The sequence below is a fragment of the Neovison vison genome, chromosome 11, assembly GCF_020171115.1.
Source record: "Neovison vison isolate M4711 chromosome 11, ASM_NN_V1, whole genome shotgun sequence".
In the NCBI taxonomy this organism is placed as follows: Eukaryota; Metazoa; Chordata; class Mammalia; order Carnivora; family Mustelidae; genus Neogale; species Neogale vison.
In genome coordinates this window covers 189,289,327-189,296,293 of record NC_058101.1, presented here as the reverse complement: position 1 = coordinate 189,296,293, position 6,967 = coordinate 189,289,327, and the positions used below count along the sequence as shown (strand labels likewise).

The 6,967-nt window shown below is 37.3% G+C and overlaps 1 long non-coding RNA gene across 1 annotated transcript; it reads right to left on the bottom strand.

The window, feature by feature from the left end:
• Positions 1-255: 255 nt before the first annotated feature.
• On the bottom strand, positions 256-5,600 carry LOC122889101. Its single transcript, XR_006380806.1, has 4 exons — positions 5,551-5,600; positions 1,302-1,348; positions 1,056-1,131; positions 256-326 (listed from the first exon to the last, which is right to left on the bottom strand). It is a non-coding gene; the product is annotated as an uncharacterized LOC122889101 (long non-coding RNA).
• Positions 5,601-6,967: the final 1,367 nt, after the last annotated feature.

Genomic DNA, 6,967 nt, shown 5'->3' with positions numbered 1-6,967 from the left:
ATTTATTTTCTTCAAAACTTAACAACCTATCTTAAAGAGTGTTCCGTGACAACATACGTAATCTTAGTTCAATGTTTCAACTATCCCGTAATTTCCGATATGGCCATAATTTATCTATCCATTCCTCCATTGATGGGCATTTGGCCTGTTTCCAGTTTTCTATTTTTGAAAACATTGATGCAATGAATATCTGTATCTAAGTCTTTATGTATATATGAAATTTATTACATATTTACCTCAAAAATGTGCACTGCAAGCATAAGGACTAATCTGATATCCAGTTTTGGAAGGAGGTTATAACCGCTCACTGTGTTCAATTACAGGGCCTGGAATATAAAAAGTATGTGGTATAGGTATGATTTAATATTCATAATTAGATTGAAATCATAGAATCATAGGGAAGAACTTAAAGATTATTTCTCTTTTGCATTATATATCATGTTTTGCCTTACACACCAGCACCATTTTTACCACTAGATTTTGAGCTGCTATATATTATTTATTTTATCAAACAAGCAACCAACATAAGAAAAAGAAGTTTTGTTTTCCTGAAATAGCTTACACCCATTCCCCTGTACTCTGCCTCGTTTTCCCGGCTTTCATAGATTTTTAGCACCAAACTACATGATTTATATATCTATTATGTTGTTTATTATCCATTTCCTCCAATTTAAAAGTAATTTTCACAAAAGCAGGCATTTTTTTAAAATCTCTTTTCTTCACAATGTGTACCCCAAAGTCCTCAAATATGCTTTGAATTAATGACTTTTTAAATTTTTCTGGTTTATTTATAAAGTATATAAATAGAAGTATTTAAATATGGCCCTCAAAACATCGTAAGGCATATAGAAGTTGGATCAAATGCCATTTTGAAATGGTCTCTGTAATAAAAATTGTTTCTTATGGTCATTATCAAATAAACTAAGTTATTATGTTCTATAGACTATATTCCAGATTGTAATTATAGAATATATACTTGATAGTTCATGACAGCTTTAAAAAAATGTTCACAGAAAATTGTAGAATATTTGTCTAAGTAGAATCATTCAACATACCTTCTGTATAGCATTCTAAAGTAGTTCAAACTTCTTCTCCCACTTAGATCTATATGGAAGCAGTATTTCATTCATTCTAAAAAGAAATATATGTTTGGCATATTCATTCATGTCCCAGGAATTGCTCTACTTTATATATCATTTTTAAATTAATACAATTCTTGGTGTATCTCACAAGAAATAGGCAGTTACTTATCTGATTTCTCTAAAATTTCCATGTTTGAACTAGAAGAAATGAAACAATACCTTTTATTTTTTGGAGAAGTTGGTAAACATTTTAACAGCAGATCCACCTAAAAAACCACAACATATAACCATTCAGAGTGTCATTAAGAAAACAAACTCTTATTCTATAACCAATAAAAATGTCTTCACTGACCCTGGAATCAGAGTATTTTATAACAGCTTCCTTATTTTCATTTTAAATACATTTTAAAAGCTTTTTGAGAACATCTTTTAGATTCTATATTATCTAAAAGAATACATCCTAAAATCAAGATTCACATCTAAAAGCAAACTGTTGGTAAGAATTTCCACCAAGATTATTCTAGTCCCTCTTTTTTAATGTTAACATTTTAAAATCTTATTTTCCACTAAACCATTCATGTGAAGCTCTCAATAATAACAAATTTAAAATCCCACAATGTCAACTACTGAAAAATACCTCACATTCAGTTTAATTACTTTTAAAAACAATACAGACAATTCCCAATTTACAAATTGCATATTTAAAAATTTCTCCATTAAATATTATGGTTGGTTTCTGAACACATCCTACAAGTAAACACTGTGAAGTGTATGCCACTTAAAATACCCACTCACTCTTTAATGAGAGGGCTCATTAATGTGGTTATGATTAAATAGGAGTGAATTAATAATATTGACTATAACTAGCATTAACTAAATGACAATAATATTTATTTGAATAAAATTATTAATATAATTATGTTTAAAGAGGAATGCTTTTTTAAAAGATTTTATTTATTTGACACAGAGAGAGATCACAAGTAGGCAGAGAGGCAGTCAGAAAGAGGGGGATGCAGGCTCCCCACTGAGCAGGGAGCCCGATGTGGGGCTCAATCCCAGGACCCTGAGATCATGACCTGAACTGAAGGCAGAGACTTAACCCACTGAGCCACCCAGGTGCCCCTAAAGAGGAATTCTTAAAAGTACAATTCTTAGGATAGGTTATGTTTAATATAATTATTCCCAACTTCCATCTTGTCAAAAAGCATTCTTTGGAAGAAGTCCTCATGTATATTTATTTTTTAGAAATTTATACAGAATAGGAGTACCTCAGTGGCTCAGTTGGTTAAGCATCTGCTTTGGGCTCAGGGTCCTGGGATTGAGGCCAGTATCCAACTCCTTGCTCAGCAGGGAGCCTGCTTCTCCCTCTTTCTCTGCCTGTCACTCCCCCTGCTTATGTTCTCTCTCTCTCTGTCAAATAAATAAAATCTTTAAAAAAAAATTATACAGAATAATAGTAGTGTTTTTAAGAGAGATACTTGAATGGAATATGATTAACCTACAGGTCACCCAATATTACTCAGGGTAAACTGTTCGTTAAGACAAAATAAATAAGCAATTTTTTCTTTGAATTGATTCCTCAACTAAAAAAACCTAGGTTCAGGGACAAATTCCTGTGGAATTGATTTGTTTCCCATGAGTCAGCCTATCACACCGGAAAAAAAAAAAAAAAAAAAACATCTTGAAAAACCTCTCCTCCACATCCAAAGACTCTGACCTCATTTCTGGGCACCGTGCCACATTTCTAGTCATTCAAATAGACGAGGTGGGGGCCCCCCCTCCAGCCAGCCTCTCAGTCGGTCCACTCAGAGAACAAAACCTCTTCATCTCTGGGCAGACATCCTCTGTGATGTCCTCATCTAACGTAAAAGGCGAGGCTCCTTCACTCTGTAGATGAGAACTCAGAGAAGAAAGTGTTCTCATTTATGGCCTCCCTTCTCCACCTTGGGCTGCGTTCCAGTGGACTCGCTGCCCGCTCTGCATGCTCTTAGGTAACCACCGTCATTCACAGGTCAATGGTTGCTCCGTTCTCTCAGTAATAACAGTATTTGTCTCCCACATGAAAGAGTAACTCATTCTTAAAATAAATAGATTTTGCTTTCTGCTTTTTATTACATAGGAAATAGACTTCCAAATTTGTAAAAAGCACTGTGCCTGAGGTATACCTTTCCATATCTTCACCTCAGAACTCCCTCCTTTCCCGGGCAACTTTAATTTCCAGGAAAATCTAGGATCCCTCTTAGGAGTACCAAAGGAGGACTGCCAAACCATGTCAGAATCACTTAAGGGGTGAGAAGAAATAGCTAAAAATGAAACAAAACTCCCCTAATTCTGACTATCAATTAGCAATTCTCCAATAAAATACTGAAAATGTGACAACCTGTATGCACGTGGGCACATTATTTCTTGAGTGTTTGTGTGTACATGTCTGTGTATGTTCATGCACTTTACCAAGTACCTATAACGTTTCAGGTACTACGTTAGGCACATTTTTGAGGTTCTCATATAATCCTTACAAAGTTCTATGAAGCAGGGGCGCCTGGGTAGTGTGGTCAGTTAAGCATCTGACTCGGTCTGGCCTCAGGTCATAATCGCCGGGTTGTGAGATCAACGGGTCACAGAGTCTACTTAGGATTCTCTCTCTCTCCCTCTCCTTCTGCCCTTCCCCCCAGTCACATGCATGTGCATGCCTCATTCGCTCTCTCTCTCCATCCCCCATCCCAGAGAGGGGGTGAAAACCTCTATGAAGCAAATAATTAGTCCTCTTTTAGCAGGTGAGAAAACCAAGGTGGGAAAAGGTGAGGCAACATACCCAATGTCAACAGAGAAAAGAGTCTGGTCTACTACTCTTAGCTTGGCCCGTATGTATGGCTCCAAAGCTTGTACTCCTGCTAATGATCTTCCCTCCCATACACCAACCTTAAGGTCTTGCATAATAACCTTTAAATCCAGTTCAAATTCCATTTCTTAAAACACCTCCCAGAGGGGGGCCTGGGTGGCTCCGTCATTAAGCATCTACCTTTGGCTCAGGTAATGATCTCAGGGTCCTGGGATCGAGTCCCCCATCAGGCTCCCTGCTTAGCAAGGAGTCTGCTTCTCGCCCCTACCCCTGCTCCCCCTGCTTGTGTTCCTTCTCGCGTTGTGTCTCTCTCTGTCAAACAAATAAATAAAATCTTTAAAAACAACAACAACAACAAATAGAACACCTCCCAGAACCCCTCCTCAGTCAGAAGTAAACTCTCTCAATCACATATTGTTAAAGCACTTGGGTTTGCTTGACTGTTAACAGTTTGCATAACCACCAGCCTAAGTAAGAGTCCTTTATGAAGGCTCCACCTTACCACTGGCTTGAGCCACTCAAGAACAGGCGCTCAGCCCCATCTTTGCATCACCACAGACCCTAACACAATGAACACAGCAGGCTAAATTCCATGTTGAATGAAGTAGAATCATCTTTGCCATCAAAGAGAACCACCTGAGTACCCTTCTGCTCATCTGTGGGAGGTTGGTAGGTATAAAAACCGACTGCATTTTCTTTCTTTCTCTCTTTCTTTTTTTAAGATTTTATTTATTTATTTGACAGAGAAAGAGATCACAAGTAGGCAGAGAGGCAGCAGAGAAAGGGACAAGCAGGCTCCCTGCTGAGCAGAGAGCCCGATGCGGGGCTCGATCCCAGGACCCTGACACCATGACCTGAGCTGAAGGGAGAGGCTTAACCCACTGAGCCACCCAGGTGCCCCGACTGCATTTTCAGCAGTGGCAGTGAACTGTGAGAAAAACATGGTACATCCATTTACAAACTCTACAGACAAATCAGTAAGTCCATAAAGTCTAAAACTCACTTACTGAAATACTCACATTTTAAAATTTAAGAATGGCAGTCTTGCATAAAAATAAAATGTATTGTCCTAGATTTTAATCGATTCTGAGGAAAGACTGGTTCTATGGTCTGCTCTAATAAGTTTATTGTCAAAAATTCAAAATTTCATTAAAACTGAAAATAGATCTGCTGAAATCCGAGAAGCAGTATTTATAGAACTACTTTATGTGAGCCTGTCCATAGGGCATAATATTGAAAACAATGTGTTCTGGAGACTTTTAAGAGAATCCTAGTTAGGCAATTCATCTCTTTAACACTATACATATTTGTTATTGAATGTTGACCTAGAGTCTTATCACCACAAGAATGACTATTCTTAAATGTAATTCAGTGAAAGAGATCATAGCTGGGTTTTTTTTTAAACTGAATTATTTATTTGAGGCAAGGTTAGGCAGAGGGAAAGGGAGAGAGAGAATCTCAAGCAGAATCTGTGAGCCACACACGTGCCCGAGACCATAGCTGAGTTTAAAGAAACACTATTGTATTTCAATGACTACATCATATATATTATTTTATTTAAATGACCTCATCACATCATGTAGTATAATACATGACTTTAGAATCAAATGACGTAGGTTCAAACTTTACCTTTGCTTCTCACGAACTAGATGATCCTGAGAAAAGTACTTCACATCTACACACCTCCATTCCCTCATCTGAAAAATGAAAAGAATAATGGAACCCACCTTATATGGTTGTCAGAAGGGTTGAGATATCCATGTGAAGTATTTGGAAAAGAAGCTGGGACATTTCAGATTAAAATAAATTTTAATTACTATTTGTTCTTACTTGGTAGTAGTAACGATAGTACTATTGTTCTTTTTATCACCATCATTATTATTATATAAGATGCCTAGCAGAACACCTTACTCATAATAAGTATACAATTAATTCTAATGACTGTCATTATTGTAGCGGCTATTATTATTAGCTGGCAATAATTATATCCCTTCGTAAGCCCTATATATAGACATGTTTTTAAAAGATTTATCTATTTATTTATTTATTTAAGAGAGAGAGAGAAAGTGTGTGATGAGGGAGGGACAGAGGGAGACTGATAGAGAGAATTCTCAAGCAGACACCCCACTGAGCACAGAGCTAGACGCAGAGCTCAATCTCAGGACCTCAAGATCATGACCTGAACTGAAATCAAGAGTTGGACACTTAATCAACTAAACCATCTAGGTGTCCCAGCTCAATATATATTTTTAAAGTTAAGTTTTTAAAAATATTCAGTAAGTGACAAATCCAATATTAGGTAATCCAATATTGTAGCAAACCAACAATTTACACATTTATCTATCCATCCATCCGTCCGTCTGTCTACCTTTCTATCATCTATCCATTTGTTTAGTGCTCATATCACATGATGAAAGGGTAGCTTCCAAGTTAAACCCATCTCAGCACTAGTTTTCAAGTTAGATCTTGGATTCAAATCCCGGATCTACCACTCCTGGCTGTGTGACCTTGAACATGTTACTTTCTAATTCCCTCATCTGCAACAAGGACAAAATGCCTAACTTGGTTGGGTCATTATGAACAATAAGTGACATAATGCCTATAAAATGTGTCATGCGATGCCTGTTCATAGCTGTGATGGGAGAGGAATTAAAATGAAGTACTTTTCATAGTGTTACTTGAACCCATGAGGAAAATGAGAAAATCATAAGGGTTGTCTTTCCAGAAATTTAAAAAAAATTGGTTATTAGGAAGCTCTGGGTTAGAAATAAAACTGCCATCTGGCCTTATGTTTCTGCTTTTCTGGGGAGGCTATCTGTCCTTAGGACTCCAACTGAAACATCTCAGAACTCCTCATTTTTTATTTATTTTTTCAAAGATTTTATTTATTTATTTGACAGTTGGAGATCACAAGTAGGCAGAGAGGCAGGCAGAGAGAGAGGAGGAAGCAGGCTCCCTGCTGAGCAAAGAGCCTGATGCGGGGCTAGATCCCAGAACCCTGGGATCACGACCTGAGCCTAAGGCAGAGGTGCGAACCCACTGAGCC